Source organism: Heloderma suspectum, chromosome 1 (genome assembly GCF_057233095.1).
Source record: "Heloderma suspectum isolate Gila_16-S chromosome 1, 16-S_ref, whole genome shotgun sequence".
NCBI classification, from domain to species: domain Eukaryota; kingdom Metazoa; phylum Chordata; class Lepidosauria; order Squamata; family Helodermatidae; genus Heloderma; species Heloderma suspectum.
In genome coordinates, this window is record NC_139458.1 from 113,627,280 (window position 1) to 113,653,394 (window position 26,115).

Consider the following 26,115-nt stretch of genomic DNA (forward strand, 5'->3'; position numbering starts at 1 on the left):
GGCTATGCTGGATGCCATTTGCATCCCCAGTCCAGCTGCAGACGGGCCTGGCCAGTGGCTCTGCAGACTCGCCGCGGAGTGGAGTCGGCCAGGGAGGATTCCGGGGGGAGGGACGGATCACCTTCCCTCCCCGCAGACACCCCAGATCGGAACAGGGTGAGTATTTCGTATACCCCTACATCTTTTTAGTGCCAGGTTAAGACCTTCCTCTACTTTCAGGCATTTAACAACATATAGTAGGATTTTTAATGGGTCCTGGGATTTATATTATTGATTGTAAAAAAAAAATGTGTGTGTGTGTATTCAATGATCAAGCAACCTCCCAGTTTAAAAGAGCAGAGTTATGGCTATCTCATGTTGGCTCAAATTCCAAAAAGCCAGGAAATTGAAAGCTAAGCTAAGCAGTAAAATTTACTTTAAACCAGTGCTATGAACAAAACAGCATTTGAGTAGTAACTTTAAAAGACACTACACAATAAGGCAGGAGAAATTCAAAAAACTAAACAGATTACCCAGAACAAGAATGGCTCATTGCCTTAGAGATATAGGAAACAGTCTTTGGGGAAGAACAGTATCGGCTCACAGTTTCTCATGTACAAAATACAAAGACACATCTTTGAAATCAGGCAAACTTCAGTGTCAACTTGAAAGAAGGAAATTAGAATGAAAATGAAACATCCCATTCACTGAATAAGTTGCTGGAAATAAAGCTACTTGAGAAACAGCCCTGTCAGTTCTAATTGTTGTTGTTCAATCGTTAAGTCATGTCCGACTCTTCATGACCCCATGGACCATAGCACGCCAGGCCTTCCTGTCCTGCGCTCTCTCCCGGAGTGTGCTCAAGTTCATATTCATTTCATCAGTGATGCTATCTAGCCATCTCATCTTCTGCCGTCCCCTTTTCCTTTTGCCTTCAGTCTTTCCCAGCATCAGGGTCTTTTCCAGGGAGTTTTCTCTTCGCATTTGGTGACCAAAATATTTGAGCTTCAGCTTCAGTATCTGTCCTTCCAATGAGCACTCAGGGTTGATTTCCTTTAGGATGGACTGATTTGACCTCCTTGCAGTCCAGGGGACTCGTAAGAGTCTTCTCCAGCACCACAGTTCGAAAGCATCAGTTCTTCGGTGCTCAGCCTTCCTTATAGTCCAGCTCTCACAGCCATACATTACCACTGGGAATACCATAGCTTTGATTATACGGATCTTTGTCGGCAAGGTGATGTCTCTGCTTCTTACTATGCTGTCTAGGTGTGCCATAGCTTTCCTCCCAAGGAGCAAGCATCTTTTAATTTCATGGCTACAGTCACTGTCTGCGGTGAACTTGGAGTCCAAGAAAATAAAATCTGTCACTGCTTCCATTTCTTCCCCTTCTATATGCCAGGAAGTGATGAGGCCAGATGCCATGATCTTTGTTTTGTTAATGTTGAGTTTCAAACCAGCTTTTGCACTCTCCACTTTCACCCTCAACAAGAGGCTCTTGAGATCCTCTTCACTTTCTGCCATTAGGGTGGTATCGTCTGCGTATCTGAGGCTGTTGATAATTCTCCCGGCAATCTTAATTCCGACCTGTGATTCATCCAACCCAGCGTTTCTCATGATGTACTCTGCATATAAGTTAAATAAGCAGGGCGACAATATGCAGCCTTGTCGTACTCCTTTCCCCATTTTGAACCAAACGGTTGTTCCATGTCCGGTTCTTACTGTTGCTTCTTGACCCTCATACAGGTTTCTCAGGAGACAGGTAAGGTGGTCTGGTACTCCCATCTCTTTAAGAATTTGCCACAGTTTGTTGTGATCCACACAATCAAAGACTTTAGCGTAGTCAATGAAGCAGAAATAGACGTTTTTCTGGAATTCTCGTGCTTTCTCGTGATCCAGCAAATGTTGGCGATTTGATCTCTAGTTCCTCTGCCTCTTCGAAACCCGGCTTGTACTTCCAGTAGTTCTCGGTTCACATAGTGCTGAAGCCTAGCTTGTAGGATTTTGAGCATCACCTTGCTAGCATGTGAAATGAGCGCAACTGTACGGTAGTTTGAACACTCTTTGGCATTGCCCTTCTTTGGAATTGGAATGTAAACTGACCTTTTCCAGTCTCATGGCCACTGTTGAGTATTCTAAATTTGTTGGCATATTGAGTGCGGCACTTTCACAGCATCATCTTTTAGGATTTTAAATAGCACAGCTGGAATACTGTCATCTCCGCTAGCTTTGTTGTTACTAATGCTTCCTAAGGCCCACTTGACTTCACTCTCGAGGATGTCTGGCTCAAGTTCATCACCGCACTATCATGGCTATCAGGGACATTCAGATCTTTCCTGTAGAGTTCTTCTGTGTATTCTTTCCACCTCTTCTTAATCTCATCTGCTTCTGTTAGGTCCCTGCCTTTTTTGTCCTTTATCATGCCCATCTTTGCATAAAACATTCCCTTGATATCTCCAATTTTCTTGAAAAGATCTCTAGTCTTTCCCAGTCTATTGTTTTCCTCGATTTCTTTGCATTGTTCATTTAAGAAGGCCTTCTTGTCTCTCCTTGCTATTCTCTGGAACTCTGCATTCAGTTGGATATATCTTCCCCTTTCTCCCTTGCTTTTCGCTTCCCTTCTTTCCTCAACTACTTGTAAAGTCTCATCAGTAGGGACGGCAGAGAATTCCGCCATAGATCTCGGTGAGGCCGAATGCCAGTGCATTCGGCCCCCCAAACTCCATGGTGGAACGGCCTGCCACCCCCCCCCGACCCCGTGGATCCCCCCAGGGACGAGACTTACCTGGGGCGGATTTTCCGGGTGGCGGCGGCGGCTCCGGCGGCGGCTCCGGCGGCGGCGGCTGCAGCAGCCGGTCTTCCGACTGGCTGCCGCCTCTGCCATTTCCAGTGTTAAAAAAAAAAAAGACCGGAGCCGCCGCCGCCACCCGGAAAATCCGCCCCAGGTAAGTCTCGTCCCTGGGGGGATCCACGGGGTCGGGGGGGGGTGGCAGGCCGTTCCACCATGGAGTTTGGGGGGCCGAATGCACTGGCATTCGGCCTCACCGAGATCTATGGCGGAATTCTCTGCCGTCCCTACTGATGAGACTTTACAAGTAGTTGAGGAAAGAAGGGAAGCGAAAAGCAAGGGAGAAAGGGGAAGATATATCCAACTGAATGCAGAGTTCCAGAGAATAGCAAGGAGAGACAAGAAGGCCTTCTTAAATGAACAATGCAAAGAAATCGAGGAAAACAATAGACTGGGAAAGATTTACGTAGCCTATCATGGCTAGGTTAAAAAAAAAAAGAAAAAAACAACGTGATAGGCTACGTAAAACTTTACGTAGCCTATCACATCTGACTTAAAAAAAATGCACGTACGCAAATGGCAGTGGCTACGGCCGCCACCATTTGCGTTCCTTATTTTGGGCCATCTTAGTCTACGTAAATATTTACGTAGACTAAGATGGCGAAAACAAGGGGGAACGCAAATAGCCTCCGCTATGCTATTTGCATTCCCCTTATTTTCGCCGTCTTAGTCTACGTAAATATTTACGTAGACTAAGACGGCCCAAAATAGGAACGCAAATGGCAGCGGCCGTAGCCACCGCCATTTGCGTACGTGCGTGTTTGTTTGTTTTTTAAAGCCAGACGTGATAGGCTACGTAAAGATTTACGTAGCCTATCACGGCTGACTACAGGGACGCAAACGGCAGCGGCTACAGCCGCCGCCATTTGCATCCCTGCTAGCCAGCGGCCAGATGTCCGGCTGCTGGCGGAGCCAGCCGGCGGCTCTGTGGAATCCCCGCAGAGCGGAGCCGGCCGGCCAGGAATCTAGGGGGGAGGGACGGTGCGCCTCCCCCCCCCCCAGCGGAACCCAGCAGAGCCAGGTAAGGCCAATTTCTTACATCCCTACTCATCAGACATCCACTTTGCTTTCTTGCATTTCTTTTTCTTTGGGATGGATTTAGTTGCTGCCTCCTGAACAATGTTACAGACCTTCATCCATAGTTCCTCAGGCACTCTGTCTATCAGGTCTAATCCCTTAAATCTATTCATCACCTCCACTGTATATTCATAAGGGATATGATTTAGGTCCTACCTGAATGGTTTAATGCTTTTCCCTACGTTCTTCAATGTAAGCCAAAATTTTTCAATAAGAAGCTCATGATCTGAGCCGCAGTCAGCTCCAGGTCTTGTTTTTACTGACTGTATGGAGCTTCTCCATCTTTGGCTGCAAAGTATATAATCAATCTGGTTTCGATACTGACCATCTGGTAATGTCCATGTGTAGAGTCGCCTCTTGTGCTGTTGGAAAAGAGTGTTTGCTATGATCAGCGTGTTCTCTTGGCAAACTCTATTAGCCTTTGTCCTGTTTCATTTTGTACACCAAGGCCATGCTTGCCTGTTATCCCGGTGATTTCTTGACTTCCTAGTTTAGCATTCCAATCCCCTATGATGAAGAGGACATCTTTTTTTGGTGTTAGTTCTAGAAGGTGTTGTAGGTCTTCACAGAACTGATCAACCTCAGCGTCTTCGGCCTCAGTGGTTGGGGCATAGACTTGAGTTACTGTGATGTTGAATGGTTTGCCTTGGATTCGTACTGAGATCATTCTATCGTTTTTGAGATTGTACCCCAGTACTGCTTTTCCCACCCTTTTGTTGACTATGAGCACTACTCCATTTCTTCTAAGGGATTCTTGCCCACAGTAGTAGATATAATGGTCACCTGAATTAAATTTGCCTATTCCTGTCCATTTTAGTTCGCTGATTCCCAAGATGTTGCTGTTCAATCTTGCCATCTCATGTTTGACCACCTCCAACTTACCTTGATTCATTGATCTGACATTCCAGGTTCCTAAACAATATTGTTCTTTACAGCATCGGACTTTCTTTTCACCACCAGACACATCCACAGCTGAGTGTCCTTTCAGCTTTGGCCCAGCCGCTTCACTCTTTCTGGCGCTACTTGGAAATTCCCTCTGCTCTTCCCCAGTAGTATATTGGACACCTTCCAACCTGAGGGGCTCATCTTTCGGCGTCGTATCTTTTAGCCTTGTGATACGTTCCATGGGGTTTTCTTGTCAAGAATACTGGAGTGGGTTGCCATTTCCTTCTCCAGTGGACCACATTTTGTCAGAACTCTCCACCATGACCTGTCCGTCTTGGGTGGCCCTGCACGGCATAGCTTATGGCTTCACTGAGTTATGCAAGCCCCTTTGCCACAACAAGGCAGTGATCCATAAAGGGGGTCAGTTCTAATACATTGTAGCAAGTGTAGCATAGCACTACATTTTCCTCGTGATTGCAAATGGCACTGCTGAATAGACACCAGGGTGCCTTATACACCCTCCCAGACTTTTGGGTCCTTTTGCTTTCAGCTGCCATCCAGCTGAAGGATGTAGGCAAAACCAGGGTGGGCCATGGCATGGGCAAGCAGGGTGGAGTCCCCTGCCTCTTATCGCCTCAAGACATTTGTCTCCTACCTACTACTTGCTCAAGTCAAACTCAGTCAGGGGTACACTGCAGCAAGCAAGCAGTGCACAAGAGTCTCCAACTCTCCGCCAGTCTTTGCCTAGCTATCTAAGTAACACTGTGCACATGTACAGTGGCTTTGGTATTGGGCATGCACTGTGGCTATTGTACTGTTTTCTTGGCATGTGTGTGCATATTGCGCATGCTCCAAAATAATTGCTAGAAATAATGGACAGGGCCAGGCACAGGCAGGGAGCATTGCTGCACTACCTGATTGCCAAATATGGGCTTACTTTCCCCCTGGAGCCAATCAGGAGAACCCAGCTTTATGTGTGAAATTGGGTGTCGACTGACGACTCCCACAGCAAATGAGTGGGTTTGTTTGTTTGTTTGTTCCAAAAACGTATTAATGCACCTGGGAAGCAGAACCAAGAGTTGTAGGGCACTAGGAGCTCACCTGAAAGGGTGAGTGAGGGAGCAGCACTGGACAAACCACTTGGGTCAGTGGTCCGGGCCAATGGGGTAGGTAGGAAGCCTCCGGCACCACCTCTGTTGTGGAGAAGCAGCAGCAGGGGATGCCAGGCCTTTGTCGCCTGAATCCCAGAAGAGGTGAGGCAGGAAGGCTGGACGCACACTATCTGTCTGTCTGTCTGTCTGTCTGTCCACACACACACACACTCTGCTCTCTTTAGGTACAAACCAGGACTACTAAAGGAAAGACTATCTAGTGACTGTTACTCAGTCCATATGTCTTCTTGCTAATGTGACTTGCAGTTGCTTTAAATCAGTCTGAATGTTATCACCTCAGAATCAATCAACATGTTTCATTTAACAGTCCAGGTCTGTACCTAAAAAGAGAGCAGCATGTATATATAGTCATACAGCAGATGGTGTCAGGGACAAAATGTTTGGAAAGACATGTTGGCAGTGCAGAGCTTCATAACCAGCTGGCGTTTTTTTTCCTCCCAAGGAAAGGAAGCCATTTGAAAACAATGTCTATTTTGACTGCTTTGGAGACTAAGAGGGAAGAGGCTGGGAACTGATCACAATAATTCCCTGATACAGGAATCCAAAGGAGATTAGGGAGAAGACAGATGTCACACATACAGAGTAGTGTGCCAGTCTGGAAGAACCCCCATTACCTTCAAGCCAAGCATACTTATTCCTCTCAGGGATTTATTCCTCTCTGAAAAAATGGTTCTGCAAATTTATAGCAGAAGCTGCATAGATACCATTCTGATTGGCTGATACCATCAATGATGTTGCCAAGGAACATCCCCCCTCCCCACCCCCAGAGTACTTTTGCACTTTTAAAAAGCTTCTAAATAATTAATCAGTGACATCCACATGGACAGAAGCTCAGTCCTGTTCCTGAAGCTGACGATGGGGAGGAGCCAGCCGATGCCTGAGCCAGCATTTGACCTGCTCATAGGGATGGACGAAAGGGACTTACCTCGTCCCGCAGCTTGCTTCACAGTGGGGGGGAGGCGCTTCGCTTCTCCCCCCAAAGTTCAGGCTGGGGGGGGGAGGCGCCCCATCCCTCGCCGGCGAAATTCAGGCCAGGGAGGAGCGCCCCGTCTCCCCGGCCGCAAAAAAAAAAGGTACAGAAAAAACAAACAAACACACACCCGTGATAGGCTACGTGACGATTTAGCGTTCCCTTATAGCAAATAGCGTTCCCTTATTTTCGCCGTAGTCTACGTAAATCTTTACGTAGACTACCCCTGTCCAAATAAGGAACGCAAATGGCGGCGCCTATGGGGCGCCGCCATTTGCGTACGCGCTTTTTTTTTTTTTTCAAAGTCACCCGTGATAGGCTACGTGACAATATACGTAGCCTATCATGGCTGACTTTGGAAATCTAGCCATGATAGGCTACGTAAATTGTCACGTAGCCTATCACAGGTGTGTTTTGTTTTTTTTAACTTTACTTTTTTACTTTGTAATGGTGGCGGCGGCAGCCAGTCGGGAGACCGGCCGCCGCCCCCGCCCCCGCCGAACCGCCGCCGGGACCCGCCGCTGAGAGGGATATTCGCCGAAGGTAAGTCCCATCCCGAGGTGGGGCAGGGGGCCGGTGGAGAATTTCCCCTCCAATTTCGGGGGGCCGAATGCGTCGGCACTTGGCCTCCCGAAGATTTGTAGAGAAATTCTCCGCCATCCCTGCCTGCTCCTATGCACGTCTGTCATTTCAGTTGCAGAGTATCCAGGCTCATCAGGGGACTGGGGGACAATCTGTTCGCTCCCTTTCTCCATTCCTTTTGTCTTCACTTGAGAGAAGGCAATCATTAAGGCTCTGTTGCAATGCTGTGTATTCTTACACAAAGGACCATTCTCTTTTGGACCTAGCATAATCAAACCAAACTCCCCAGCTTTTCTTTACAAAGGTTGTTTTAAGGCACCAGAAGCTTCCAAATGAAATATCCAGCAGTGCAATCCCTCCGTTTCCCACAGGAAAGTTAGAATCAAGGCAACAGACAATGTGAGCTTTTCCTAGCTTGCTTTTAAGCACACGGTGCCACTTCACCCTTTGCTTAAGAATTAAGGCTGGCCATTCTTCACATAGTGATGTGAGCATAGAAGTCATTGTTAGGGATGGCAGAGAAATCTGCAACAGATTCAAATGAGTTTAGATTTCTATTAATCTGACCTGCGGATTCTGCAGCAAATCAGCTTTTTCTAAGTGGCATGGATTCTGCAGACTTGCAGACCGTTTTTTAACTTAGGGGGGTTGTGCAAATTCACACTTGCACCAAAGTGCATTAGCACTAATGCGTACTTTCGTAAGTGGAACAAAATTCTCACACATCCCTAAAAACATTCAGATTCCATCAGTGAGGCCCTCTTCACACAAGGCTTTTATTGTGTACTCATGGCTGGTTACGTGCAGAAATTTGTGGATCCTTTTCATGATATCCTCAGCCTCCAGTGCTTCTTCCATCATTTTTAAGTTTTATTCTGCCTTTTTTAAAATTGTCGAAAGTGCAGTAATAAAAATAAACCACCATCAAAGAGGCGGTGTATTTCTGGAGTCATGCAACATCACAGTACCATCTACTGGCTGCATAAATGAAACATATGGAACTTGCCCACAAAGGAAATGCCTCCCCCTGCAAAAAAGGGGGAAGCACGTGTATTGTGTTGATTATAATATAATCCTTCAAAGAGTCTGGAAGATGAAACCCCAGTAAGGCTGTGGGATTTTTGCTTCAATGTAGAGAAGCCCTGAGGAGATGACAGAATGAAAGACACCTGACAATCCATGAAACACAGATGAAACAGATTCAGCAAAATACGTATATCCCCAATTGTAATACAGTGGTGGAGTTCTAGTACAACAGGCTTCCCCATCCAGCCTACCACCTCTACCTACTAGGCCATGCCCCCTCACAGCTGCTCCCCCTTCTCTGCCTCTTTTCTGCAGCCATCTGGGGATGGAGGAAGAGACCATCTCTTCCTGCATCATCAGTGGCTGCATTTTCCTCTCTGTACTCTGACAGCCTGCCCCTGTCTCAGTGCGCAGAGAGGAAAGACAGAGAGAGAAGTGAGGGAAGAGTGGAAGAGAGAAAAATTGGGAGAGAAAGAAAGGGGAGAAAGAGAAGGAGACATGGCCAGACAGAGTGAGAGAGAGGGAGAGGGAGAAGGGGGAAGAGAGAAATAAAATGGTAAAGAAAAGAGGGAGAGACTGCAAGAGGGAGAGAGAGAGGAGGGAGAGAGGGGAGGGGAGAGAGAGAATGTTGCTCTGGCCCCACCCAGTTTTTGTTTTGGCCCTGCCCTGCTCTCTAATCAGTCTAAATACATGCATAGAGTGGTGTGTAGCTGTTCCCTTCTCATCCCAGCTGAGACAGAATACCCAACTTGCAGGACACGTCAAGTGAGACCCTGCCTTAACCCCCCAGTGACTTAAATCTTAGTGCCCAGTAGCCTGGCTTGTTTATTTTTCTGAGTTATCTAAATCGTCTCTAGACTTTTCATTTTGATGACAAATAGGCAAACGGAGTTTACTTCTGGGGGTGCTAGTCTTTTGATGACATCATCATTATTGGAACATGTATTTAACAGTTATAAGGGCAATCCCTCTTGCTTACCATAGAGATACACAGTTCTGGTGTGGTCGACTTTCCTGGGTCAGATGATTCATATATTAATAGCAGTGGTCATTATTGTGAACCTTTGGAACATACCATACTGGATTTCTTTATTTATTTTAATCTACAGCAAATGCAAAATCTTTGCTAATGCTGCATACCAGGGGGAGTGAAGGAAGGAAAGAAGGCTGATCTAGATGGATTTGGAAAAGTTGCTTTGTATAGGATTACACTGTAAAATGATCAAGTATGAGATTGTGTGGACATTTATCTAAGTATAAACCAGTTACAAGACCCAATGCAGATTTGTGACGCAGTAGAACATATCTTAGCTCAATGGCTATCCAGACATAAATGCAGTGCTTATCTCTAGGGCAGGGGTGCACCCATGGCTTGTGGGCCACATGTGGCCTTCTATGCAGAGAGACCCTGTAGCAAATTATATATACTAGTGCCGTGCCGAAAATTCCTCCCACTTTTTTTTTTTTACCATTCTCATTGAAAAGAGAAAAATAGAAAAGAAATTGCTTTTGAAAAGAAATGCAAAGGAGAAGAAATTTCGGAGAAATTATCATGGGTTCTTGTGCTGACCTTACTTAGGAAGTGGCGGAGGAGTGTGCACAACTTGTTGTTGTTGTTCAGTTGTTCAGTCGTGTCCGACTCTTCGTGACCCCATGGACCATAGCACGCCAGGCCTTCCTGTCCTGCGCTCTCTCCCGGAGTGTGCTCAAGTTCATATTCATTGCATCAGTGATGCTATCTAGCCATCTCATCCTCTGCCGTCCCCTTTTCCTTTTGCCTTCTGTCTTTCCCAGCATCAGGGTCTTTTCCAGGGAGTTTTCTCTTCGCATTAGGTGGCCAAAATATTTGAGCGTTTTAGCTTCAGTATCTGTCCTTCCAATGAGCACTCAGGGTTGATTTCCTTTAGGATTGACTGATTTGACCTCCTTGCAGTCCAGGGGACTCGTAAGAGTCTTCTCCAGCACCACAGTTCGAAAGCATCAATTCTTCGGCGCTCAGCCTTCTTTATAGTTGTGCACAACTGTCCTATCTTTAATTGCACAGTCATTGTTGTGGCAGCCTGTAGCCTCCTCAGCTTCCCACACTTCAATTAAAGCCCAAGGGAAGACATAATAAAATAATGCCTCCCACAGGGCTCTTTCAGATCAGGAAGCACAAGCAGCCTGGGAGTCTGGAGAGCAATTGGGAGATGTGCAATAGAAAGAAAACACACATGCGCAGCACCCTTCACCACACTGCAGTGATTAGGTAAGCTCAAAAACACCAGCAAAATAAATAATAAAATGCCCTGAGAATGATGCAGAAAAGTGGAAGCCTCAACACTTAATAGTGGCAGCAGGAAAAAAACAAAAACCCTAAGGAAAAAAGAAAGAAGCTGTGGTACGTACAACCCCTGCCAGCAGTGAGCCCTGTCTGTGAGAAACTGTTGGAGAATTTCTCCGTTCCTTGCCGAAATTAGGTGAAATTCTCCCCCCAGTTTCCCTGCCCACAAATACTCCAGAGAATTTTAAGAGGCCATCTGCGCACAGCTCTAATACACACCCAAGCCTTTTGAATGCTGGGAGGTTAGGATGATGTACAGAGGACCATAGGCATGGATGGAATGCACAGATAACGAAAATTCTAAAACTTCAAAACAAAATGCATTAGAAACTGGATTAACACTTGAGTTATGAACAGGGCTTCTTTTCCTTTCAAATCACACGAACACCCAGAATCCTATGCGTGTTGGGATGGGGGAAAAAAGTCCTACAACTCCCAGCATTCCCCAGCCAGTTTTCCTGTCTGAACATGCATAGGATTGCCCTGTAAAAGGCTTGCAGCTGATAACAACCGTGTATTAAAACAAAACAAAATTACAATTTTGCAAAAAAGAAACAATTTCCTACCTTAAGCTCCCCAATGATGATTTCAAGAATGCAGCTAAATTATGAGCATGTTTTGCCCATACAACAAAGGAGTTGCCTGTTTGTTACACACACTTAACTGTGTCTTCAAATGTTGTAAAAGAGGATTTAGCAGTTCCCAGCAGGGAAGGAACCATCCTAAGCAATAGTGTTTGCAGCAACAGGAGACACATTAATTGATGTTTTTAGATTAGGGTGGAGGAAGCAGGCATTCCTGGTTAACGATTATGTGTCTTTTCTGGGAAATGGGGAAAGTTTTCTTACTCTAACTTCAGAATGCAAAAGTCCTTAGACCCTGTAATTTTTGTTGTGTGTGTGTGTGTGGGGGGGAGCTTTCATATTTTTAAAAATGAAGACAAATGTAATGAATCCTCAACCACCTGCTTTTCATGGCATTATCAGCAACTGCCCAGTAGTGCTGATGCCTGACACTGGTGTATATACCTGCCTGGTGCATATACAGTACCTGCCTGGCTGGTACCTGCGTACCTCCAGACTGCAAGCCCTGGCAGCGGCATCAGGAGATTTTGTTATAAACTATGCTGTACCGAACAGAAAAATTGTCTGACTGAAAACTGGTTTTGTAACAACTTATTAGAAATGCTATGAGGTAGATAATCTGCCATAAAATATTTATCACCCTACAGGGGTCAGAGAATGAACATACTGCTTCTGAGGAAGAGAAAAAGGAAATGTGAAAACATCCTTGACAAGAAAAGCCTGCTTTTGTGAATTCAGCAACATTAAAAGCTGGCAAAGCCGAACCTCCACATATACCTTTAATCAGAGCCCATCAATTTGCCAGGTTAAGTACATCGGTTATCCACTTCTTTGTGCAGTGCACTGCAGCAGCTCACTGTTGGGGAGCTCCAGTTATGAAGTTCCAGCTATGGCAGAGGAGATGTACTGGATATTTCTTTTACCTGATAAGCAAAGCCGTAAATAAAATTTAAAAATAATTTCTACCTCTAAGAAGCACAAAGGAACAGAGCGGATGTGTTACCTCTGGAGGGATACATCAGATTTTGGCTGATTGGTGCACAACAGAGGTACCAGAAGAAATAATGGCTTGGATCCAGCATTTCCTCCCTCCAATGGGAGCACTCAGTGGTACAGCTAGGGAGCAACCTCAGGGCCAAAATTCAGGGGCCCACAGACCAGCCCCCCCCCCCAAATGACCACCCAGATGATGGCAGGTGCTGGGGCATCAGCAGATCGGCCTGGTGTTAGCACCTGGGCTGGTGGCTGTAGCAACTTTTCTTTATTCTTATTTTTTTAAAAAACAAACATGTTACAGTCAAGGGGTGAGCAGCTGGGCAGGTACATGGTTACAAATGCTCATTCCCCCCCCCCTTTAAACATGTATTATCCTTTTCTACAGTACAATGGTGTTCATTCCCAAGTAAATGTGTTTCGTATCAGGGCAGCAAAAGCCAACTCCATCTTATTCCTGTAATTACGATGGTGCTATGACTTAAGGGAGTTTAAAATGTGGAACAGCACATGCTTTTTTGAGCAGGTTTGGCAATTTAAATTTTTTTTTTCTTTTCTTTTTTGCTCCAATGTATCAGGAACATGGAAGTGGTTGTAAAGCATAAAATTGAGGTGACTGGGAGAGAAGAGAAAGGTTAGCTGTCTGCTTTCAACTAAATTAATACAGCACGGTCATCTAAAGGGGCCCCGGTAAGACCATGGAGGGTGCAATAGTCCATGGAGGGTGAAATCTTGATAGTCCACAGCCTCCAAAGTCAGAGGCTGCCAAGTATCCAGTGCAGGATGGCTGGAGCAATCCAGCTACCCTGCATTTTCTCTAGATGGGAGTTTTCCTTTGTCTAGGCACAGCTTTGGGGACAAGGAAGGAAGGAGGCTGCGCAGCACATTGGAAGCTGCATAAAGCGGCTTCCATGGTCCCCTCCCCTCCCTCCCTGCCCCCAGGACCACCCTGTTTTCACTTTCTCCGTGCTCCATTTCCAAGTGCGGAGACATAGCCAGGACAGAGAGCACCGTGCTGGCTGTGAGGGGTGGGGGAGGGGTGGGGAGCGTGGTTTCCGGACTGCGAGGTCAGAGCCCTGGTTCCAGCCTCAGATCCAAGAAACCAAATTATCCCATGCCCCACAGACCCTGTTTTGGAGGCATAGGATTGTGCCCTTAATCCTGGATCTGAAGTTCCCCACTGGGAGCACTCCTTGCATTGAGTTCAACTGGGGACACTCCAGCCAGAAGGATCGGGAGCAACCTTGGCCAATGCTCTCTTCCCCCTTGAGCTGCCAGTGCTGCTCAAGGGCTGCTCCAGAGGCTCCCTCACCCCTCCGCTCAGATTTAAGGAGGTTAAGGGGGCAGCAGGGGAAGGGGGGACTTGGTGGAGAGTGTTCCCTCCCTCCCTCCCTAGTTTGGCCAGGGGAAATGCTCTGCTGGATCTGAAGCCATCTGTATTCTCTGCAGTTAACAAATATGCATGCTGGACATTTGTAGCTGTCAGCGCACTGGTGTTAATTTGCATCCAGTCTGTTTAACGATTCATCAATTTCACAGTTATTTGTTGGATACACGAGGCTGACAGTTTTAGGTTAAGCCCACGGCAGTGCATGTGAAATCTGGATCCTGGTTTACCAAATAGCCTCCTGCAAGATCTAAGGAATTGTCAGTTGATTCACTTGGCTAATTTTCAAATTGCTACACTGATGGAATGGTATGCATGTTTACCATAATTGGGATCTGTTAATCGGGATGGCTGTGAAACAGTAAAGTCTGGTAACAGATTATATGGACGGGCTGGGGGAGAGGTGCGGGAAGCCACTGATTATTCCCTTTGCTCATGTCAGGATCTGCACCATCACAACACCGATTTCTCTGCTTAGCTTCAGGGCAAGCTTTCAGCTAGAGCAAGGAGGAAATAAGATAAGGTCCTAAGCCTTGGACTCACTTGCATGTCATATGCCAGCAGAAAAGAATAGCCCCAGCTGGACTCACCACTTTCTCAAGCAACTCCTGAAGGGCTCGGCCAAACTTACAGAATTGCCAAGAAGAGTCAAGGCATCCCATTCTGTTGTCCAACTATGCAGCTGATATTCCACCTAATTCTACAACTGGTACACCTAGGGATGAGGGAGAAATTTGTTCAGTTCACATTTTAATGCGAATTTACCTAACTTTGCACTTTTAAACTAATACACAAACTGAAATTCAGTTGTCCTTTGACATGCACACTTCTCCAGATTTTGCAATGGAGTTCTCTAGTCAAAAAATCTGTACAAAATGTGGGTGTTAAAGAAAAGTACACAGAAAAGTGTATATGTTAGTGAAAATAGTGTTGAAATGCATTATGGTAGGACAATAACGTGCAAAAAATGTGTATTAGGCATACTTGCATACAGAAATGCATGTATTTGGAGAAATGTGCACAAAAATGTGTAGATGTTTCATGCAAACTTTTTAAAAAATCTCAACGTTCAGATAAGACTGGAAAAAAACTTCAAACTTCAGGATGAATTGAATTTAAGATTGGAAAAATGAGAAACGGAAATAGACAGATTCATCCATCCCTCCACACGCCAGAAGTTTAGGATTGTAGAATGGAAAGTTGGGTCCACCTCTGTGAATCACTGATTGGCCAAGCCTTCAATCAAGGTTAGAGTTTGGGAGGAGCTGGATGCTTCCAGAGCTCAGGTATAAAAGGGTTTGATCCCATTAACTGAAACCGTTTGCAACACAACATTCACCCTTGACTGATGACACTGGTGACACTACTGTGAGATAATGTTTACTGAAATAAAGGGTCTATGGCAGAGGAAGGCAACCAGGTGTCCTACAGATCTTTTGGATTGCAACTCCCATAAGCCCCAGCCAGAATAGGCAATAATCAGGCATTGTTGGTTTTGTAGTACACAACATCTGGAGTGCACCAGGTTGTCTATCTGTGGTCTATAGCAACTGAGGATTGACCTCCTCATTGGCCTCTCAGGTTAAAGGAATTAACATCCTCTTTTCCTCTGGGAATTAGGCTGGATGATCAATGAAATGAAGAACCTCAGGGCTCTAGGCAACTTGCTCTGAAAGGGAAAGCTTTCAGAGAAGCTTTACTTACTTGAATTTGGCACAGTGTAGTTATCAGCTCTGTGTTTTCTGAAACCAAGCAATGCAACAAACTAGAATTCTTTCATTTCTTGGAGTAATAAAGGCAATAAAAACTGGAATACAGTACATAGCCAGTCTCTCAAGAAGAAAACAGCTGATGGGAAAAGTGAGGCATTGTTTAGTGATATTAGATATATACTCAAGTAGCTTTTTCTCGTTTAAACTGTCAAAATGTGTGAGCAGCATATTCCCAGAGGTAGAAACTAAGGGTGCGGCATAATCTTCAAGGCACTCAGTATTCTGGTCTTTTCATATTTTGTAAAGAAAGCCAATAAAAGATAATAAACATCAGCTGCTATTTTTATTATGAAGCTTCTAATGTTATAAATATTTGAAGGTACTTTTGTATTGCGAAAATGCAGTGTTATTAAGATTCTGTCAGGTGGAACGATGGAATGGTATTATTGAGAAGCCAAAGGCTTTTCTTTTCCCTTCATGCCATCTGAACCTGGGAGCTTAAAAGGATTCCATGGATACAACCCAGCCCATGTTAAGTGCTTTAAAGTCCCATTACATTGGGTGAGTGTCATTAAGAATTAATGTAAATTCTCTTCCACGGATATCAATGGGACTTAAACATGCTAAACATCAACTAGACTGTGCTTCAAGTATTTTGTTATTCTTTAAATTCATGTGCATGGCTCTGTAAGAAATTTTAAATTACACATTAAAAATTTGTAAGTTTTCCTTGCTTTTGACAAATCAAGGTTTTAAAATAGAAATTTGCTTGTGTATTTTTAATCAACACCGATATAGGAGATGGGTGCCCCAATGCAGCATGGGAGATTTCCACTCTCAGCTGGTACATCTGTGTTATGTTCCCCTGGACGTACATTCACATTGTGATCCACAGTTGTTGCTTATGGGAAGTATCCAATGCTGCCTGTATGCTAGGGGGACCCACCACTAGTGCAACACCAGAAAGACCACAACATAGCGGCCAGACGAGCCTCCATGGGAAGCTCATTCCACAACCAGGGTGCCACAGCAGAAAAGGCCCTGTTCCTGGTAGCCACCCCCCTCACTTCCTTTGACAAGGGCTCCCAGAGAAGGATTCCTGGAGATGATCGTAGGGTCTGGGCAGGTACATATGGGAGGAGACAGTCCATCAGATAACCTGGCCCCAAGCCATTTAGGGCTTTGAATGTTAATACCAGCACTTTGAGTCAGTCCCAGAAATGGACTGGCAGCAAGTGCAGCTGGAAAACTATTGGCATAATATGCTCATGTTGGCCAGTCCTATTAACAATCTCACTGCCCTGTTTTGGAACAGCTGAAGTTTTCAGACCATTTTCAAAGGCAGCCCCACATATAGCGCATTGCTGTAAGATGAGAAGTTTTCAGAGCATGGATAACTGTAGCTAGGCTATCTCTGTCCAGATAAGGGCGTAGTTGGTATATCAGCCTAAGCTGATAAAAAGTGCTCCGTGCCACTGAGTTCACCTGTACCTCAAGTGACAGTTCTGGGTCCAAGAGCACCGCCAAACTATGAACCTGATCCTTTACGGGGAAAGCAACCCCCTCCAGAACAGGCTGAACATCACCTAGGCAGGTGAATGAACCACCCACTAACAGCACCTCCATCTTGTCTGGATTGAGTTTCAGTTTATTGGCCCTCATCCAGTCCATTACCGTGCCCAGGCCCTGATTCAGAACAGGCACTGCCTCACCTGGGTTTGATGAGAAAGAGAGGTTGAGGCTGGGTGTCATCCACATATTGGTGACACCTCAGCCCACGCCTCCGGATAACCTCCCCCAGAGGTTTCATGTAGATGTTAAACAGCATGGGGGATAGAATAGGGCCCTGTGGAGCCTTACAGCATAGTTGCCAAGGCAATCAGAGCAATAATCGCCCAGCACCACCTTCTGGAATCGGCCATCCAAGCAGGAGCGGAACCACTGCAGCACAGTGCCTCCACCTCACAGCCCAGACAACCTATCCATGTACTTGTGGAGCCAAAGCCACATTGTGGCATGGAACTGATGTACATCTAGGGCTATTTCAGCTGTTACGGGAAAGGTCCAGCCAGTCCGTATGTGTGAAGCCAGGCCAGCACATTGGTGCCACGTGGGGGCAGTTTATCTGAATGGGGCCTACGTGCACAGAATCCCATGTGCACAGGCCAAAATCATGCAGTCAGTATCTTGATCAAAAAATATGTGTCTCTAGCTATCTCAAATCCACATTGTGATGCACAGCTGTGTATTTGCCTGGGTTTGCAGGCTCATAACTGCTAAAAATTGATTGAAAGGAATGGAGGAGGGCAGAAATCAATAAATGACCTACCCTGACCTTTATTATGACTGCCTGTAGGAGATATGTCTGTCCAGGGACTGGATCATTTATACGAGGCTGTCAAAAAATTACTGTGTTCAGACTGGCTCTTTCTTTCTCCTTACAGTAGGGACTGAAAACAAAACATGCACTGGGCTCCCTTAGGAGGCCAGAAGGTAGGCTACCTCAAAGTCAAATGGAAGCTTATAATAAGATCCTGAACAGCTTTCAATCCTTTGCTTAAATAAAGAAAAAAGGGAAAGAAATTAAAATGCACCTTTTGTTTTCTAATTAATAAATGGCAGAAAACTGCAATATCTCACACGATGGCTGAAAGTGTATGTGTGTGCGCGTGCGTGCGTGTGTGAGAAAGATCGAGATCGTACCCATATTGTTCATCTCTGAATTTGACATTTCTAAGGATGATGATAAATATCTATTGAGATATATTTAAAATCTTATTTATCCTAAGAGAAAGCTTCCTGACTTTGAAAAAGACATTGAAACGGTTTTTGTGTCCACAGTGTTTGTTTGTTTCAGTGTGTATGTTGCCCTATAACTGAAGCTCACAGGGTGATGTATAAAAATATTAGAATCAGGGCATTTCAGGGTTCTGGTACTTCCCAAGGTGAAGTGGGCTTCCCTAGGAAGCCAACAGAACTGAAGCTGGACCCAAACAAGGCTTCAGTACTGACTCATGTTTCAGAGACTCTCGGTCTATCTATTTCCTGCAAATGACTGACAGCTCCACCTTATAAGAGGAGGCCACATTTTGCCAGGGATTCTAATCACTGTGTTTTCGGGGGTGGTAAGGATGGGAGTACGAGACTGACATTCTTCCAATGCCACCAGGGTTCACTATGAAAAAAACCCTTAAACTGATTCTCAATCTGTATAACTTCCTAGCCCCCCAACCTATCCTTCTGAAACTTTGCAGACTTCCTGCATGGAGACACCTCTATGGTGTGTGCCATTTTCATACAAATTGCCCCAAAAATGGAGCAGGGGGAAGGAGAATCAAACCATTTCCCCAAAAAAATTTCTGAGGACTTCCCTACCACATGAACCGCTGCACTTATACTTCTGAACCTTTGCAGATTTCTTACTTAGGGACACTTCTAGGCTGCCTGTTATTTTTAGAACAATTGTCCATAAGGAACATAGGAGGATAAGCACCCCCTCTTTTGGAGACCCCCAAAATGTCAAGGCTACTCTTGCACAAAACCCCTGCATCTATCATTCTGAAATGTATCAGGCTTTATTCCCTCAGAAAGGGCAACGATCCCTGCAGTTTTCATCCACTTCTGCCAAGAAATAGAAAAAAGGTATTGGCGGTTCCCTTTAAGAATAAAAATGCAAAGGCACATAGCATTCCTGCATCCCTGTTTCTGAAAGTGTGCAGGAATAATCTCCCCCTAAGGAGTTACTATGCCTGCAACTATCATCTAATTATGACCAAGAGAAAACAGTTTCAGCCATTTTTATTTCCCATGATAGTCAGTGGGAGGCATGAAGTCTCAGATTTCCAAATTTTGACTTGGATTCAGTTCCCGAGTCAAAGCTGACAGCCTCCAAATTGGTTCAAGCTGAACTGGACCATTTTCTGAAGCATCAGATCTGAGTCTGAGTTGAATTTTGGTGTCATTGCACAGCTCTAATAGACAACAAATAAACACACTAACATCAATAAAATCCAGTCACATGCAACTAAAAAGAGAACAGCTACAAACACCGTTTAACGTACTAAAGAATAAAATATAAACAATAATAACACCAAAAAGAATAAAAAATATTGACAGAGATTTTAAAAAGCTCTAAGACACAACTTTATACATCTGGCCAGTAGGGTATATAGTAGGGGTGTATGGATTACTCACCCCGTTCTGGGTGGGGCCATCTGCTGGGGGGGGGAGGTTATCCGTCCCTCCCCCTGGAATCCTCCCCGGTCGGCTCCGCTCCACGGCGAGCCTGCAGAGCCACCGGCCGGGCCCGCCTGCAGCCAGACTTCCGTCCGCAGCCACGCTGTGGACGCAAATGGCGGCCGCCATAGCAGCCGCCATTTGTGTCCCTGCGTTAGCCATGATAGGCTACGTATATATTTATGTAGCCTATCACGGCAAAGAGCAGGGACACAAATGGCACCCACTGTGCCATTTGCGTCCCTGCTCTTTTCATACAAGTACAGCTTGGTTGTACTGGGAGCGTTCCCTTCCCTTGCTCCTTGATTGTCCATCCCCATTGAGACAGTGTCTTTTGCAGCACCTCTTCCAGCCACTTTCTCCTATGCCTTTGTACCTCCAACTCGTTTGTTATTTGTATTTGATTAGATTCATCTCTCCTTTCAATATTTTTCCAAACTAACATAGCTTTTCCTTGCAAGTTGCTGCTACACTCCTCCTCCCCTGCCATTCCTGTGTTTGTTTGTTTATCTTGATTTTGGACTCTGAAAAAGGCTGTGTTTGTTGTGTAACATCGACCCTTACTTCTGCTTTCTCCATTCTATTTCCTTGTCATTTTTGTAGGGATGTACGAAACACTTACCTGGTTCCGCGCTGGGGCATCCGCGGTGGGGGGGAGGCACTCTGTCCCTCCCCCCGGAATCCTCCCCGGCCGTCTCCGCTCCACGGCAGGTCCATGGAGCCGCTGGCCGGGGCCAGCCGCAGCCAGAGTTCCAGCCGCAGCTGGGCTGCTGCAGCCGCCATTTGCATCCTTCCAGGCTGCCATGATAGGCTACATAAGTATTTACGTAGCCTATCATGGTAAAGGCAGCCACGCAAATGGTGGCCACTACGCCATTTGCATGGCTACCTTTACCGTGATAGGCTACATAAATCCATACGTAGCCTATCACGGCAAAGAGCAGGGGTGTAAATGGCGTAGCAGCCTCCATTTGTGTCCCTGCTCTTTGCCGTGATAGGCTATGTAAATACTTATGTAGCCTATCACGGCAGCCTAGGACACAAATGGTGGCCGCTATGACAGCCGCCATTTGCGGCTGCAGCAGCTGGCCAAGAGACTAACCGCCACCGCCGCCAGAGCCGCCTCCACCCCAGGTAAGCTTCGTCCCAGGGGGATTCCGCGGGGTGGCGGGGGGTGGGAGGCTGTTCCACCACAGGTTTTGGGGGGCTGAATGTCAGTGCATTCGGCCTCACTGAAATCCGTGGCGGAATTCTCCGCCATCCCTACGTTTTTGTCAGTCAACTCTGTCTCTTTTAGATTTTTACAAACCCAGTCTTATTTAGAATTTAGAACCACTGGAGCATTCTAAGGCCTCCTGTAAGGCCTTGGCAAGGCACTTTTCAGATATAATTGATCAGATTAGGAGTGTTACTCCGCACGCTGTGGATATAGTTAGTGAGCAAGGGGCAGCCTGTGGCAAACTGGTTTTGTGGGATCGGTTTCAGCTTCTTCCTCCTGATGAAGTGGAGAAGGTGCTTTCATCTGTAAGGCCGACCAGCTGTTTCCTTGATCCTTGCCCATCTTGGCTCATTATGGCTGCAAAGAGAGACTGGGTAAGGGGATCAGGGCAGTGGTGAATGCCTCCCTTGAGGAGGGAGTGATGCAATCAGCCCTCAAGGAGACAGTGATAAGACCACTCTTAAAGAAGCCCTCCTTGGATCCCCAAGTTCTGAACAACTTTTGCCCAGTCTCAAATCTGCCATTTTGGGGCAAGGGGATTGAGCGGGTGGTGGCGGTGCAGTTGAAGGCACACTTGGAAGAAACCGATTATCTAGACCCATTTCAGTCAGGCTTCCGGCTTGGGCATGGGACAGAAACGGCCTTGGTCGCTTGGTGGATGATATGAGGAGGGCTCTGGACAGAGGTGAATGCTCCTTCCTTGTTCTCCTCGACCTCTCAGCGGCTTTTGATACCGTTGACCACGGTATCCTCCTGGACTGCCTGGAGGGGTTGGGCATTGGAAACACCGTATTGCGGTGGTTCCAGTTCTTCCTCTCCGGCAGGTACCAGAGGGTAGCACTGGGAGAGGAGGCTTCGGACCTGTGGCCACTCACTTGTAGGGTGCCACAGGATTCCGTCCTCTCCCTGATGCTATTTAACATCTATGTGAAGCCGCTGGGGGCTATCATCAGGAGGTTTGGGGTGCGGTGTCATCAATATGTGGATGACACGCACCTCTACCTCTCATTCAAATCTTCACCAAGGTTGGCCGTAGAATCCCTGTCCAAATGTCTGGAGATGGTGAGTGGCTGGATGGGGAGGAATAAGCTGAAGCTGAACCCTGACAAGACTGAGGTACTTTTGGTGGGAGACAAGAGGAGGCTGAGGGATGTTGACCTGGTGTTGAATGGGGTACGGCTACCCTTGAAAGACCAGGTCCACAGCCTGGGGGTCATTTTGGACTCCCAGCTGTCCATGGAGGCTCTGGTGTCTGCTGTGAGCTGGACAGCGCTGTATCAACTCCATCTGATACGGCAGCTGCGCCCCTTCCTTCCCGACCATCTGCTCCCATCGGTAGTACATGTCCTGGTCTCCTCTCGTTTAGACTACTTAATGCACTCTACGTGGGGTTACCCTTGAAGATGGTTCAGAAGCTGCAGCTGGTACAGAACGCGGCGGCTCGCCTGATTAAAGGCAGCCGCCGGCGAGATCACATCACTCCAGTGCTGAAGGAGTTGCACTGGTTACCAGTTGCTTTCCGGGCCACATTCAAGGTGTTGGTTTTGACCTTTAAAACCCTATATGGTTCCGGCCCAGCCTATCTTAAGGAGCGCCTCCAGCAACACCAGACAGGCCACTTAACAAGATCAGCCTCGGATGGCCTTCTCTCTCTGTGCCATCAGCCAGGACAGCTAGACTGGTGGGGACAAGGGAGAGGCCTTTTCTGTGGTGGCCCCCACTCTGTGGAACTCCCTCCCGAGGGAACTCCGCCATGCCCCCTCTTTAATGAGCTTCCGCCGTGCATTAAAAACGTGGTTGTTCAGGCAGGCATTTGGGGTGGGTTAGGGTATTTTAGAAAACGTTTTTACTGTAGAATTTTATTGTTTTAAACTGTTTCATTATACGCTGTACATCGCCCAGAGTGGCTGAGTGACCAGCCAGATGGGCGATTAATAAATTTAATAATAAATAAATAAAATAGAATAGAATAGAATTTTAAAAACAAACATTGACTTCTGGGCATGTCCCCCCACCCTTTAAGTCATATTCAAGCATTTAGTTTTTTCTTGCTTTCTTTCTAAATTCTTAAATAAAGGCATATTGTAGCAGCCTATGTGTGTAGTGTTTGTCCCCCAATGCTGAAGTGAACCCTCTGTGTCTTCTCTGTGATGACCCTCCCAAAACAGAAATTAAAGAAGCGTTTTTTTTTAAATTAGGGTTTGATTTGGCTGTTAACTAATCACCTGTGCTGTCACCCTGTATTTCTTGAAGTTATCCTGCCTTCCATAAAAGAACACGAAATATAAAACAATAAATTAAAGACACCCATCATTTGCTGAATAGTTCCGCTATTCTTTAGCTCTTGTGTGTCTTTGTCCATGGGTGCGTGCATGCTAGGTTGTTGTTCCACCAACACCATACATCCAAATTTCAAGGCAGTGTGGAAAAAGCACCAGACACATAGTATTTATATTAATTAACTTCTCATTCCAGTAACATTCCACTGTGTGGAAAAGCAATCCAGCACAATATGAGGCATCTTTAGGGTGTTGGCAGGGGCAGATGTGGGCCAGGTGCTGCTGTCAGTAGCAGCACCGTTAGGTGAGCTGTCTGTCCCCTAGTCTGGATAGTGCATCCCGGTGCAGCACGGCAGCAGAGTGCAGAGGCTAGTTGCAGTGCTCAGAGGTCACCATTCAAGGAGGCTGGTGTGGGCAGGTGCACTAGTCACGCTCTTGCCAAAGGCAGAGCAGCGTCTCCTTCTGTCGTGGAAGAGGGGGCCCTTCCTGAGGGAAGCAGCCAGGGCATTACAGCTCCAGCAGCCTGCTCCTGCACTTCAGGAGGCAGCACCAATCTGTCTTGCTCAGGGAAGAGGCCCCCATATCCCAGCAGGCCGGCAGCAGGGGCAAGCAGAAGGCTGGTAGTGCCTCCGGAACTCCTGCAAGCTCTCCTCTCAGCCCCAAGAGACTTAGGCAGGCCACCATGGAGGAGCTGGGGTGGGGGAAGTGTGGGTCCACCAGGAGGAGGTTTCCAGCGTTCAAAAATCAGTGGCCCTTCTGGGCTAGGCACTGCCCGTGTTCATTCAAGATACATTCAAAATACTCATTTAGTCACTTCCAGTCGGAGCCATGTCACCCTGGCAAGCGTCCTGTGGAGGATCCGCAGGTTGCCTCCTCAAACAGCTTTTAAAAGTTTGAAAAATCTTTTCATATTCCCCTGGAATTAAAATTGGAAGCTAAAGTACCATCTGGATCAGATCTTGGAAGAACAATTCCTTTTACGAAGCAGCAGCAGAGCTGGACTCTAAGGTCAGTTTTCCGGAGCGTCATCTACTCAAAGCTGTTTTGAAACTCTTATGTAATTAGGAGACTTCAGGGCTGATGAGCTCCAAAAGTATTTATGAATTAAAAATACCAACAATATCTGAGGACCTGCAAAATCTGTTGAAGTGACTGTTTGTAATTATATTTACTTCCTTAATTTATGGAAGAGGAGGATGGCAGCATCAAGGGAAGGAAAAAAGCCACAGGTCCGCCGCCAATTCCCCCAACCCCTCCCTTGGCAAAGGTTTCTAGAGATGCTGGAGATGTAGAGGAGTTGCTGGTTCTGATAAAAACTTTGTCTCCTCAATTAGCAGAACAGTCTAAGAGGCTGGATACAATCCAAGATTCTATTACTAACCTTCAAGGGGCTATGGATCTAATTAATAGGTCTTTGCAAAAGATGGAATTGAAGGTTAATGCTCTCCAAGACCAGGTGTCTGCGCAAGAGATGGTTAGTTATACTTGCCTCTCATAATATCCTGTCTGTGAGAATTTCCCAACTGGAGGCATATACTCGTAGAGCAAACCTGCGTATCCTTGGTATCAAAGGTCTGCCTGCTGATATAAGTCTGTCTAAATTCTTGGATAAATTTCTGCATGAGCTACTCACTCTGCCATCTGAATATTTACTCGATATTGAGCATGCATACAGTGTTCCAGGTCCAGTTCGTGGCATCAAAGGGACTGCCTATACTGTTGTAGTTCAATTTTCAACAGTTTCTACAAAAAAATCATATTTTGCGCTTGGCAAGAGAAGTAGGAGAACTTGGGGAGGGGCAACACAAGACAAAGTTATGTTATTTCCAGATTACACTAAAGAAATCACTGACAAAAGAAGGCAATTTACCAAGGCAAGAAATTAGGCAAAACAAATGAATCTGCAATATCATATCAAATACCCTGCTATATTTTGCATTCTTTTTGAAGGCCAGATGAAAAAGTTTTTAAATCATGAAATGGCGGAGGCTTGGCTAGCTGGCGTTCAAAGTAAAGCATGGGAGACATCTCCCCCAGCCATATTAGCTGGGAACTTTTCAACTATTATTGTTTTTTGGATTTGTTTGGGTTATAAGGTCTGGGCAGTATGCCAGTCCAGAGGACTGTTTACATATATCCCCCCTTTTTCTCTCTCTCTTTTCCTTACTTCCTCTTTTTTATATTAGACATGATATACTGTATAGTAACATTCCTGTTTGTGTGTGTATAGATATGTATACATTCATATATAGATTTAGAAATGACACTATCTCAAATATATAGTAAAAAATATATTAGTGATTTGTTATTATTTCTTATCCTTTTTAATTTCCTTCCTTTTTATTATTATTACTATCATTATTATGAGACTTTGATTAGTAATATTTTTGGCTGGTTAAATTGTTAAGCTTTACTATTATACTGTAACTGAAGGGCAATATATGGTTATTGGAAATGAATTGTAGGCTTGCTCCCTTGGTATAAGACTGATGATACGATACTGAAATGTAAGGTTGATTATCTACACTGTACTGAATTGTAATATTGGCAATGTTATAGGTATAACTTTTGAGTAGAAGGATATTTGAAGTTTGTGTGTAATGGAGTTTAAATTTAATCCTTTTAAGTAACTTTTTAATATTTTTTCTTTTTCTTTCGTGCTTTCTTCTTCCTTTTCCTTCTTCTGTTTTTTTTCTTCCCTATTTTGTTATTGCTGTGTCCTCCTAAGAATACTGTATTGTTGGAAACTGTAGATAATGACTAGGTTGTTGGTACTGTTTATTTCATTTATAAAGATAAATTTGAGGAAAAAAATTGAGAGCCAGTGTGGTGCAGTGGCAAGAGTG

The 26,115-nt window shown here is 45.6% G+C and overlaps 1 long non-coding RNA gene across 1 annotated transcript in view; it reads right to left on the reverse strand.

The window, feature by feature from the left end:
* LOC146357693 (uncharacterized) overlaps window positions 1-26,115 on the reverse strand; it is a 141,712-nt gene that overhangs the window by 51,048 nt on the left and 64,549 nt on the right. The window contains exons 3-4 of the long non-coding RNA XR_014786818.1: window positions 14,455-14,538; window positions 12,221-12,366 (exon numbers count right to left, since the gene is read on the reverse strand). This is a non-coding gene — a long non-coding RNA (uncharacterized LOC146357693). The remainder of the gene's footprint in view (window positions 1-12,220; window positions 12,367-14,454; window positions 14,539-26,115) is intronic.